The 13,686-nt window shown below is 36.6% G+C and overlaps 1 pseudogene; it reads left to right on the top strand.

The window, feature by feature from the left end:
• The first annotated feature begins 988 nt into the window (after positions 1-988).
• LOC112820931 (mitochondrial fission regulator 1-like) lies at positions 989-2,009 on the top strand (annotated as a pseudogene).
• The last annotated feature ends 11,677 nt before the right edge of the window (positions 2,010-13,686 follow it).

Genomic DNA, 13,686 nt, shown 5'->3' with positions numbered 1-13,686 from the left:
CAACAAAAACCAGAATGATTGTTCAGTGTGTTCGAAACAGAGGGACACGGGAGTTAAACACACAATGTTGGAAAGTTTTCAGGGCAAATTTTGTTGTGTGTGTTGTATTTCTTAGCTACAGAAACTATAGATAAACACTTTTGCTCTCATATCCAAAATAATATTAATTTGACCCAATTATTTTGATTGATTTTTTTTAAGATTTTATTTATTTATTGAGAGAGAGAGAGAGAGAATGAGCATGCACAAGAGCAGGGAGGGGAGGGGCAGAGGGAGAGGAAGAAGCAAACTCCCTGCTGAGCAGGTGGGGCTTGATCCTAGGACCCTGAGACTAAGACCTGAGCCTCAAGCAGACCCAGGTGCCCCATTTTGGTTGATTTTAAACTTAAGTGTCTTGTCATTATTCAGTGGTTTTAAAGCTCATATAATTATTTAGGTAAAGTAGCTACAATGTCACAAAATGTATTATGAATGGGACATATTTATCCAAATATAAATAATTTAAATGGGAACAACAGAAAAAAAAATCACACCCTAATCTATTTTTGGCACCTTTTATACAGTCTCATATTAAACTGACAGAATTTTAACACCTTCATAAGGATAAAGGAGGAAAGAAGGGAAAGTTGTCTTTGGAAATGCATGAAGATGTTTATTGATTCAGACTGGAAAGAGAAATATGCTTGCATGATGAAGCAAACAGTGCTGAAGTGAGTGTTGAACTGCGTTAATGTTCTCATTTAGACTCTTCCTGGGGCACCTGGGTGGTTCAGCCAGTTAAGCACCTGACTCTTGATTTTGGCTCAGGTCAAAAATCTCAGGGTTGTGAGATTGAGCGCCGGGTTGGGCTGGCGCCGGGCCTAAAGAGAGATTCTGTCTTTCTCCTCCAAGAAGGCGCCCAGCTGCCAGGGGTGAGTGTGCTTATTGGACCATTGCTGCTATGTACTCTGAAGTACTTGAAATGCAAATGTGGAGACTTTCTATCTAAATGCTTGGCAGGATTAGGCACCTAATTAGGATGGTCTTTTCAATAGGTTAGAGTAAGCATGCAATCAGTAACACTGGGACTTTGGTCTGGGAGGCCTTATGGTTCATCTCGAAGTATCCTAAGTAAAATTGATACTAATTTATCTCTGATCTAGTGTCCAAGATTTCAGTTTCAGCTTACCAGCCCTAAAATAGAATGGAGCCCCAGCCATCCAGGAAATGATGTAATGGTGTCTTTTGCTGATGTTGGGAAGGTAGCCAAAGAAGGAGAATGTTTAACAAGATGGCGGACAGAGGTCAAATCAAGACAAACCCTTCAGGATGACCTTCCTTTCTTTGATAAGCCTCCAAGCAGGCAATTTTCCTTACCGAACCTGCCTCTAGAAGAGCCTCATCTGAAAATAGCACCAGCAAATGAGGAAGGATTGCAGAAGATCAGTGCCCTTGAAAATGAACTTTCTACTCTCAGAGCTCAGATTGCCAAAACTGTGACCCTGCAAGAACAGCAAAAGCTCATTGCAGTTGATTTGGATTCTACCACATCTGTTATGCAGCACCACCTCAGTCCCACCACTGTCCCCACCCATACCTCCCCCACCCCTCCCCCCATCAGGGTTCCACCATCGTGTATCTGCTATTGACCTGCTGAAAGAGGGACGAAGAGATTTGAAAAAAGCCTGTGAGGGAAAGACTCTGGTTAAGAGCAGGCCAAAGAAAACTGGTACGCCAAATATGCTAGAGAGCCTTAAAGATAGGAACTGTGTAGAACTTAGGTCAGTAAAAAGGTCTGAACAGGATATAAAGCCCAAACCGGTGGAAGCTACTGACCCAGCTGTCCTCCTAGCAGAGGCTCTGGAAAAGAAATGTGCTTATCCATAAAAAAGGGATAGTCAAGGTGAAATTGAAAAAAGGAGTTCCAAAGGCTGCATCAGAGGCCACCTCAGAAACAGCTGTTTGGACCTCACATGTTGGAATCCACAGGAAAAATGAAGGCTTTAACCGAAAATGTTTCAACTTCCTAATAAACAGTGAACTGAGAAAAATTATCCCTGTTCCAGCTGATGGTTTGTTAGGGCTGCTCGGGTAGTAGAAATCAACACTATTTAGTAAATACCTGAATTTAGTATTCAGTGGTATCCTTTAAATCTAATTAGATTCAGCAATAACAAAAACACTCTAAGTTTGTGGGCTTTGATTTTGCTTTTTTCTTTTTTGAGAAGGTTAGTTCTGAAGTTTTCTGTAACCTGTGTATTCAGATATAATGTGTTCTTAATGTAGAGCCAGGATGTTTAGCTTTCTAGCCTTGAAAACAATTATATAGATTTCAGAAGAAAGCATATTTGTGGATGTGTTTTTAATTCTTAACATTAATTTATCTGTGCAAATGTTTTATATGCATATATTTAGGTATAAAATAGTATGTAAAATTTAATAATGATGTCAGCGAGGGTCCTGTTACCATCATTAGTTGTCAGTGATCATTTACCCCTCAGTGATGGAACTGAAGGTATAACACAGGTCGTTGGAATGAAATATTTAGGATTGGAATCTTTTTGCCTTGAATAGGACTTTTACCTTAGATTCTCTCTCACATTCAAGTGAGTTCAAGTAGGAACCAGATAATGTTCACTGCTGAAAATTCCATAATGCTTTCATTTAAAGGGAAGTCAAAGACCATGAAAGCTGCTTTTAGTTCAGTGCTATCCAGTGCTAAGAAAGAAAATGTGGTTTTCAAATAGTGAGAAATAAAATTATTGAATTAAATCTATAACAAGGGAAAACCAGAATGTACCATCTTCTTTTTTTTTTCCAGTTTAATAAATAGCATCACAAAGATGACTTGTTGCTAAGCTAATACTTAATGGAAATGGCAGCATAATGGAGTTTAAAAATTTTTAATATTGGTCAAATACAGCAGTTTTATAATGAAATATTGAATAGTTGAAAGAAAGAATTTCCTATAAGTTGTTGATCATTGGTCAGAGTGCTGTTCTGTTGAATTACATTATGCAGCAAACCTTAGGTGCTATTAGAAAGTGGAGAAGAGCCTTTCTAATTGAGGACTTCCGAGAAATTGCTGTAAGTGATCGCTTGTGAATGCTTGATAAATCTTTCTGGTTTTCTGTATTTCTGTTAAACTCAGCTATAGTTAATTCCAGAATCTCCTATCATGAGTCAATATTTGGATTTATTTAAATCTAGTAAAAAGAAGTGGAAATAGGAAGAGTAGACATTTACTTTTAAGTTATTGAAAATGTGCACAGTGTTCTCAATATTAGAAAATGTTATTCAGCTTAAATTTGAACTGTGGCTTATTTGACTCATGTTGTTGATTTACATTGTTTCTAATTGTTTCATATGACTTAAAAATTCTACCTTTAAAAGAAATTCAGAAAATTTGCCAGGATTACATATTTTGACCTCCTAGGAAATTTATATTTGTATCAATATTGAATTTTGGCTACTGTTCTAATTGAAAGAAGTTACTGTTTTGAAATAAAGCAAACATATTTTCCTTGGAGAAAAAAAAAAAGGATTTTCTCTTACCCTCTGTCCCTCCCCACCCAGCTGGTATCCCTGATACCAGTTTAGTTGAACTTGAAGCTTCCTCTGTTCTATGAGTATAATTAAAACACAGCTTAGTTCAGTACTTAATGAATGCCTGATATTTAATTTCAGTTTGTAGTTACTGAATATTGTGCCGAAAGACAGCCCAGGCTTTTGGACTAGATTACTAAAGCACAGAAATTTACCAAAAAACACTGTTGGTTTCCAAAAGAGAATTGCAAAGTCAAGTCCTACAGCTGTAGTACACATTATAAATTTTCATGCCACTTAGAAGACAAAAAAAGAGCCAAAAGTTTCTCTTCTTTACCCATGTTCCACAACATGACAGAAGCCATGAATAGGGTAAGGGAGGAAAATTGATCCAGGTGCCAGGAATAAGAGATTCTACTACATCTTTTGTATACTACTATTCTCACTTTGCTTTCATTTATATCATACTTTTTTGATTTTCCTCTGAACTCTTTGGCAGATACTGCGCTCATGTTGATGCTTCTTTCCATATGTTACATCTGAGTGTTGGAAATTCTGCATCCTCTACACTTTTCCTTTCTTCCCTTAGTGATTAATATATTCCCATGCCTTTAAATGTTGTATGAATACTAAATATTCACGTAATTATATATGGACAATTTACAGCTATCTTAAATTTGGCACTCTCAAACTACACGCTTAATCCAGCCTCCAAACTGATCCTACCTCTAAAACTGGCATCACGTTCCTCCAGTTAGAGCATCAAATAGCATCTTTACATACCTTCTTGATTTCACTCCTGACCCCCTCATAGCTGTTTTCCACATGCCATCCACAGATATTCTGAAAAACTGACTAAATGGACTATGTCATCCTGCTGAATAAATCCTGTGAAAGCTTTCTATTGACTTCAAATAGAAGTGATTTAAAAGTTGTGTTTGAGCATGGCCCTTCATACCTTTCCAAACACGTGTTGTTCCTCTCTCTCCTTGTTCTTCTACACTTAAGCCCATTTGCTTCCTTTCATTTTCTAAAACACACTGAGCTCTTTCCTGGCCCAGACTTTTTATCTGTGCCCTTTCCTCTATATCAAACACTTGCCACATGCCTTCATAATGCTACTGTGGTTACTCTTCACAGTTAAATACTGCCTGTCAGAGAAATGCCCCCCACCCTTTCTAAATTAAATTAATTTTTTTTAATAGGCTCCACTCCTAACATGGAGCTGAACACAGAGCTTGAACCTATGACCCTGAGATCAAGAACTGAGCTGAGATCAAGAGTTGGATGTTTAACCGACTGAGCCACCCAGGTGCCCCGAGAAATGCCCTTTTAAATTGTACCCATTCAAGAACCATCATTATTGTCTGTCTTTGTACTCTATCAATGCATTTATTATACTTATTGCAATGTACTACTTTCCTGACCATAAGTTCCATGAGGATATGGACTAGAGTTGGTGACTCATCAGTACAGTTCTCAGTTAGCACAGTTTCTCACACAGTGGAAGAACTTTCCATAAAAATCATTAAATTTTGTTGTACATTATCCCACCATCTTTAATAATATTTTCTTTTTTTTAAAATCTCTGTTCTATTAGATATTCTTGTGGGACTGTTAATCAGATGATTTTTATTCCTGTAATCAAAAAATAGACACATAGTAGAAGTTAGGGTGATCAAATATTCCTTTTCTGGCATTTATATCATTAAAAAGCATGTTAGAAAATAAGTGAAATCCTTTTCATTGATAACAGCCTTATGAAATTGTTTAGTACTTCCTTCTTAGGTACTATAGTTATTCTGGTTTCTATTCATGTTCCACTGGTCTTTTTTTTTTTTTTAATCTGTGACCATTATAGTGTCCAATCTTTACTTTCCATTATAGGTTTTATTAGCTAGGGTCAGTTGAAATTATTTTGTTACCACAGAAAAGCCATACGAAGTAGCTTTCTCAGAAATATTTGTTTTCTGACTTTAAGTCAGGTTCTGAAATAATACAGCTACAGATTTGGTTAGTTTAGTGGCTCAGCACTACCATCAAAGACCAAGGTATATTCCATATTTCTTTTCTGCCACCTTCACCATGTTGTTCTGTTTTCCTCAAGGTTACAGTATATCAGCAGAAGCAACAAATACAGTTGACCCTTGAACAACATGGGGGAGGGGCACAGACCCTTGCAGAGCTGAAAATTCATATAACTTTTAACTTCCCGTAAACTTAACTACTAATAGCCTACTGTTGACCAGCCCTTACCAATAACATAAAGAGTTGATTAACATATTTTGTATGTTATATGTACTATACATTGTGTTCCTACAGTAAACAAGCTAGAGAAAAAATATTATGAAAATAATAAAGAGAAAATACATTTACAGTACTACATGTATATTTATTGAAAAAAATCTACATATAGGCGAGGAAGGCCAGGCCAGGAGTACCTGCGGTGGTGGCCCTGGTGCTTGGGTGGCAGTGTTCCACAGCCAGGGGGCCTTAGTTTAGCAGCAGCAGCTGCTGGGCAGATCCATCAGCATTGACAGTAGCCTGAAGGAATAGTACCACTGCCCAATTTGCCTGAAGGTGTACCACCAGCTCCTGGAAATCACTTTGCTGCCACATAGGAGCACACTGGGGAATACTGCCTCAGGGAGGGGTCCCCACACAGTCCTTGTTTAGGATCAGTTTGGGGTTGGATTAAGAGTGTAGTTTGAGAGGGCAAATTTGAGATATATATGTGAATATTCAGTATTTATATAGCATTTAAAGGCATGGGAATGTATTAATCACTAAGGGGAGAAGGGAAAGGAGTAGAAGACTCAGGAGAATTTCCAACACTCAGATGTAACATATGGAATGAAACATCAACATGAGAGTAGTATCTGCCAAAGAGTTCAGAGGAAAATAAAAAAGTATGATATAAATGAAAGCAAAGTAAGAATAGTAGTACACAAAAGATGCAGTAGAATCTCTTATTCCTGGCACCTGGTTCAATTTTCCTCCCTTATCCTGATTCATGGCTTTTGTCATGCTGTGGAACATGGGCAAGACAGAAAATTTTGGCTCTCTTTTTGTCTGCACAAGGGGTAGTCTGCAGCCCTGCTCAGTCCTGGGGGCTACTGATAACTTCGGTAGGCCTCTCTGGGTACTCAGAGGGCAGCAGATGTGACCTTTGTGTCAGTCACCTTCCATTTGGTCCTGTAGAGCCTGGATGGGGGGGTGTTGTAAGTAGATGTTTGTGGCTTTTGCTGTCAACTCTTAAAAACCAAAGAAACAAAACAACAACAACAACAACAAACTGCATATAAGTAGATGGTGTCTAGACCCATGTTGCTTAAGGGTCATCTATATATGACCCAACCTGTAGACCCATGTTGCTTAAGGAACATCTGTACTCTTCATACACAAAATTCCAAAACCAAAAAAAGACCAGATCTTTTTAAGAGCGGGCAAATTTTCCCCGGAATTCAGAGTGGCAGACTTTCCTCATATTTCACTGGACAGCATTGGATAGATAACAGATTCTTTACTAAGAAAGTCACTTCATGAGAAATTATATGGTTTGATTGACTTTCAGTAATCAAACATTGATGGTGCTGTAAAATTATTCATTAGTCTTAAGGAAGAATGTAAAGAGATGAAAAACTTTTTGGTTTCTCTCCATAGATTTCAAAACACAGCTCCTTTCAACTGCTTTCTATCAAAATCAAAATAAATTGTACCTCTCAGCTTACTGGGTTGAGAGCATTGATTTGTGTTGCATGATATTAAAACACCATGGATAAATGAGGTGATAGAATTTCAGGTTCTCTCTTTTTTTTTTTTTTTCTTTTACTAAATGTGTAGCATTTGATGAGTTAATAAGTCCTTTGGTGGGCAGTTTTCTGATTTGGGAAATGGCACTAAGCAACCAAGATGGCACTAGCGATGTTGTAAGTATCCTTTCAGATAAACATTCTCTAAGTCTAGAGCTCAATCTTTGTACTGAACTACAAAGTCCATTCATGATTTCTGTATTCATATTCGTATTCCTTCCCCCTTGGCTCCCAACATTAAATTAAAATGTTAAAATTCTTGTGTTCATTTAGAGCCATAGATTATATGCTGACTTATTCCAATTCACTCTTTTTGTAGATAAAAAAAAAAAAACTGTATACAGGGATAAGATAAATTATTTGATCAACATACAGGTATTGCAAATTACTGTTTATAAATTAGGAAATATAAAAACTACTTACATGCTACACTTAAAGTTCTTTATTCTTGAAGGCAAAATATGTTGCTTTTGTTTACTCTTTACCATAAATTGTTTTTATGGTCTTGGAAAATGAATCAGCAGAAAAACATATTGCTTATTTACAAGGATACAGCTCAATTAATTGACTCTCAGGAAGCTTTCTCTAATCATTCAAACAGAATTCATTCTCTGACTGTTTTATGTCTAATCTGAAGTCTTGATACAGATCCTTGAAATTGAAGACTGAAGTTTATCCCTCTTTTGATTTATAAAATCATGTAAAATATTTCTATGTTCTACAACCTCTTGGGTTAGGATATAAGTGGATATTAAGTAGTGTACTTTAGATTATTTTGGTACTTTCCAATTTAATCACTTTTGCTTTGTTTTGTTTTGAGGTAAAAACTCTTTGAAGCTGTTTAGATGTACCGTGAGGTTCAATTTTCAATCAATATAATTACCATTGATGTTTTGATTAGTTAAGTTAAAATGCACAAAGACAAAGTAACCATACTTCTGCAGATTTCTAATCAACTACAGAAGGAAATTGAAAATATAACAAGAAAAGGCATCAGCTAATTAAGCAGCCAACTAACTATCTTGGGCATAAAGAGAAGGTGAGACAGTAGAGTTTCCAAGGAAGGCTTTCAAGATATTTGTCATCGTTAAAGGTAGAGAGTTATTATGCAAGCAGATTATGTAAATGCAATTAGAGATTCAATGAAAAATGGATGAGTTGAGAGATGAGTTTATGAAAGTCACTAATGCTTTCACATTGTCAGCATTATTTGGTTTATACCTCACAACAACTTTATGAGTTAATATCACTGAAAGGAATAAAAAGGTTTGTCCAGTTAATGCGTGATGAAACAGAAATTTGCACCTAGCTCTAGCTGATTCTAATGCCTAAGCAACTAGTAAGTGGCCCAATAAACTATTGCACAGTAGTACTGAGAGGTAAATGGAGCTGACCTCTGGAAACAGGGAGGCATTTCTAAAATATTGGTGTAGTTCATAATGGTCAGGTCTCTTTGGCTTACATGTCACCACCTAATGTTAAACTGTTATGGTTATTAGGAAAATAATCACATTGCCAAGACTATATTAGAGAAATAAAGTTTGGAAATCATTCCCTGAGATTGGAGAACAGGTGAAGTTTGGTGTCCTAAAAGTCAGTCAAAGAGTGGGTTTACAAAAATGTCATTCAGAGTTGAGACAATTAAGATTGGACAGAGTGCTCACTGGAAAATGAGTTATTAATTGAGTGATTAAAGGTTGCTCAAGGAGTTAAAAATAGAGCTACTGTACAACCCAGCAATTGCACTACCAGGTATTTACCCCAAAGATACAAATGTAGTGATCCAAAGGGGCACCTGTACCCCAATGTTTATAGCAGCAAAGTCCACTATAGCCAAACTGTGGAAAGAGCCAAGATGTCCATCGACAGATGAATGGATAAAGAAGTGGTGTGTGTGTGTGTGTGTGTGTGTGTGTGTGTGTGTGTGTGTGTGTGTAATGGAATATTACTCAGCCATCAAAAAGGAGGAATACTTACCATTTACATCGACATGAATGGAACTGGAGGATATTATGCTGAGTGAAATAAGTCAATTAGAGAAAGACAATTATATGCTTTCACTCATAATGTGGAATATAACAAACAGTGCAGAGGATCATAGGGAAGGGGGGAACTAAATGGGAAGAAATTAGAGAGGGAGACAAACCATGAGAGACTCTTAACTATAAGAAACTAACTGAAAGTTTCTGGAGGGGATGTAGTTGGAGGGTGGGGTAACTGGGTGATGGGTATTAAGGAGGGCACAAGATCTGAGGAGCACTGGGTGTTATATGCAACTGATGAATAATTGAACTCTACATCTGAATTAGTGATGTACTATATGCTGGCTAATTCAATTTAAATTAAAAAAAAAAATCATGGGGCACCTGGGTGGCTCAGTTGGTTAAGCGACTGCCTTCAGCTCAGGTCATGATCCTGGAGTCCTGGGATCGAGTCCCACATCGGGCTCCCTGCTCAGCGGGGGGTCTGCTTCTCCCTCTGACCCTCTTCGCTCTCATATTCTCTATCTCTCATTCTCTCTCTCTCAAATAAAATAAGTAAAATCTTAAAAAAATTAAAAAAATTAAAAATTAAAATATTAAAAATAAGATCATGGATCATTTTCATCATAGCTTTTTGAGAAAATGATACCTGAGACAGAAATCTATAAAATTTTATGAAATATTGGAGAGAAAGACCATAAAGAGAACATAATATCATTTACATGAAAGTATTTATAACAATTATATCTTTGAATTAATAATTTTAGTCAGTCAAAAAATGGTGAATGGCAAATTGAGTGACTCAAGATGCATGAAAGATGAAACAGGATTAAGGAAGACTGGAATAGGTGTGCAGGCAGGAAGAGACACCTGAGGGGCAGGGATGAACCGTCTCCACTCTAAATGTGGAAGAAAATAGAAGTTAATTGAACATAATAAAAATGAATTAACTAAAAAAAGAAAATAATTGGTGAGAATTCAAAACATTTTAAAAGGAAGAAAATTAGAAAAAAAATATATGTCAGATGAAATGAGTCTTCATGATAGTATAGTCATCAATGAAATGAAAGGAGGAGGGGGTGAGCACGTATTTTGAGTAGACTAGAGAAAGTCTGGAGGAGTTATATAGTGAAGCAGTCAGGAGTGAGTCAGTTCACGGTGAGAAAAGCATCACTAAGCAAGCTACTTGATATATGAACTTGTCAAGTTACTCCAAAAAGTAATTCTAAAATTTCCCTTGGTTTCATAATGAAATTGTTGAAATTTAACTCTATAAGGATGTGGAGTGAAAGAGCATACTCAATAAGGTTCAGCTTCAGATAGGCAACCCTCCATAGAGAACTTAATGCAAGGATAGTTCCAGATGACAAAGAAAGCTTTTGTTCCATATCTCCTAAGGACTGAAAAATGTGTGACTCAATGCTCATCTTCAAAGCAGTCCACAGTTTATCTTAATACACCTGGCCTCTCTTGGTCCACATTATGCCCTTCTAAGCCCCAGTTAGCTTGAACTATGTGAGGTCACCTAATACGCTCCATGATGGCATATATTTGCTCCTGCCACCCACACCATCCAGAAGCCTCTTCATATCCAACCCCATACATTAAATAGAACAATAATCTTCAAAGAACCATCTCAGGCAACTCTCTTTTATTGATGCTTTACTGATTTCCTAACCAGATATAAACTTTCATTTGAATATACACACCATTTTTCATTTATAATTGTCATTCTAAACCCTCAAGTTTAGTGATCTGTCACTCTATCTGTTCCTCTCCACCTCTAACCTCTCTCATGTGGCTCAACGCCTGAACCATTAAGTATCTTGATCCTTTCTGAATCCTCAGTAAATACATTCTGAATTATCATTATGTGACTCAATATTCTTCACTAATTGCACTAATATTCATTCCTCCTTCATTTATTTTCTGTCTCCCTAAATATTTCATTCTATTTACTCACCTGACTTCTTAATAAATATACTGAACATGAGAGAAAAACATCTGTGGTTTCTAATGTCTCTCTCCAACTGTTGAAATCAAATTTGTTTAAATGCTTTTAGCCGGTTTTTAATGGTTTCTCAAAAGCTTTCAATTTAGGTAACCAAGTTTCAATTCAAAATACTCAAAGCTTAATTTATCAATAAAATCTTGAGACAAATATAGGCTTTCCATAAATCTGTTCCTGTTAGATTGTCTTATATTTAAGAAATAATTAAGTAAATCCATGAAAATAGTTTATGAATGGAAATCATGGATATATTCTTTTATTTACTTCATTGCCATTTTTTAGATTAAAAAAATGCTACTTTACAAGAAAAAAAATATAATCTGAAAGCTAATGATCATGCAGCACAATTTTGAAGAATAATCTATAGTTCACATAATTCCAATGGCATTTTTAATAAGTACATGAGGTCAGCAGAAAAAGTATTTTACAAACTCCTCAAAACTAAATATGTGATTATATTTGCATGTCTGTTTTTGTAAGAAAGGAGTAACATATCAGAATGTGATTTTTAAAAAATTTCATATGCTTCTGGGGCACCTGGGTAGCTCAGTCAGTTAAATGACCAACACTTGATTTTGGCTCAGGTCATGATCTCAGGTTTGTGAGATCGAGCCCCATGTAGGCTCTGCACTGGGCATGGAACCTGCCTAAGATTCTTTCTCTCCCTCTTCCTCTGCCCTCCCCACCTTTAAAAAAAAAATGATTCTTAAAAAAAGAATTCTTAAAAATTTCCACCATTTTTTGTATTTTCTAAGGTTTTTATTTAAATTCCAGTTTACAGGGCACCTGGGTGGCTCAGATGGTTAAGCGTCTGCCTTCGGCTCAGGTCATGATCCCAGAGTCCTGGGATCGAGTCCCACATCGGGCTCCCTGCTCCTTGGGAGCCTGCTTCTCCCTCTGCTTCTCTCTCTCTCTCTCTCTCCCTCCCTCTCTCTCTTCCTCTGTCTCTCATGAATAAATAAATAAAATCTTAAAAAAAAATAAATTCCAGTTTACAGTGTAATTTTTAAAAATATTTTCTTTATTCATTTGAGAGAGAGAGAAAGAGAGAGAACAAGAGCACACAAGCAGGAGGAGGGCCAGAGGGAGAGGGAAAAGCAGACTCCTCGCTGAGCAGGGAGCCTGACATGGGGCTTGACCCCAGGACCCTGGGATCATGTCCTAAGCTGAAGGCAGACGCTTAACTAATTAAGCCACTCAGGCGCCCCTACAAACAGTATAATATTAGTTTCAGGTGTACAATTATTGATTCAACACTTCCATACATCACCCAGTGCTTGTCACAAGTGCATTCCTTAATCTCCATCACCTATTTAACCCATCCCCCCACCCAGATCCCCTCTGGTAACCATCAATTTGTTCTCTATACTTGTCTGTTTCTTGGTTTGCCTCTCTCTCTTTCCCTTTGCTCATTGTTTCTTAAATTCCACATATGAGTGAAATCATGTTTTGTCTTTCTCTGACTTATTTTGCTTAGCATAATACTCTCTAGATCCACCCATGTCGTTGCAAATGGCAAGATTTCATTCTTTTTATGGTTGAGTAATATTCCATTGTGTATATATATACCACACCTTCTTTATCCATTCATCAAGGAATGGACACTTAGGTTGTTTCCTAATTTGACTATTGTTGATGATGCTGCTATAAACATCGGGGTGTGTGTATCCCTTTGAATTAGTATTTTTGTATTCTTTGCATAAATACCTAGTAGTGTAATTGCTGGGTCATAGGGTAGTTCTATTTTAAACTTTTTAAGGAACCTTAAAAGAGTGGCTGCACCAGTTTACATTCCCACTAACAGTGCACAAGGGTTCCTTTTTCTCCACATTTTCAACAACACCTGTTGTCACTTGTCTTGTTGAAAGCCATTCTGACAGGTGTGAGGTGATATCTCATTGTAGTTTTGATTTGTATTTCCCTGATGATGAGTGATGTTGACATCTTTTCATGTGTCTGTTTGAAGTAAAATTTTCACTATTTGCAGATTATATGATAGTCTATATAACCCCCTGCCAAAAAGAAAAAAGAAAACCCAAAAGACTCCACCAAAAATTTCTAGAACTGAATTTAGATGATAGATGAATTTAGTAAAGTTGCAGGATACAAAATCAAGGTACAAAAATCTGTTGCATTTCTATACACAAATAATAAATTAAGGAATTAATCCCACTTATAACTGCACCAAAAACAATAAGATATCTAAGATAATCAAAGAGGTCAAAGACTATATGCTGAAAACTATGAAAACATTAACAAAAGAAATTGAAGATGACACAAAGAAATGGAAAGACATTCCATGCTCATGGATTGAAAGAACAAATATTGTTCAGTCTATACTACCCAAAGCAATCTA

The sequence above is a fragment of the Callorhinus ursinus genome, unplaced genomic scaffold (genome assembly GCF_003265705.2).
Source record: "Callorhinus ursinus isolate GAN/ISIS: 27379988/994484 unplaced genomic scaffold, GSC_fseal_2.0 scaffold1, whole genome shotgun sequence".
In the NCBI taxonomy this organism is placed as follows: Eukaryota; Metazoa; Chordata; class Mammalia; order Carnivora; family Otariidae; genus Callorhinus; species Callorhinus ursinus.
This window is presented reverse-complemented; position numbering and strand designations above follow the sequence as displayed.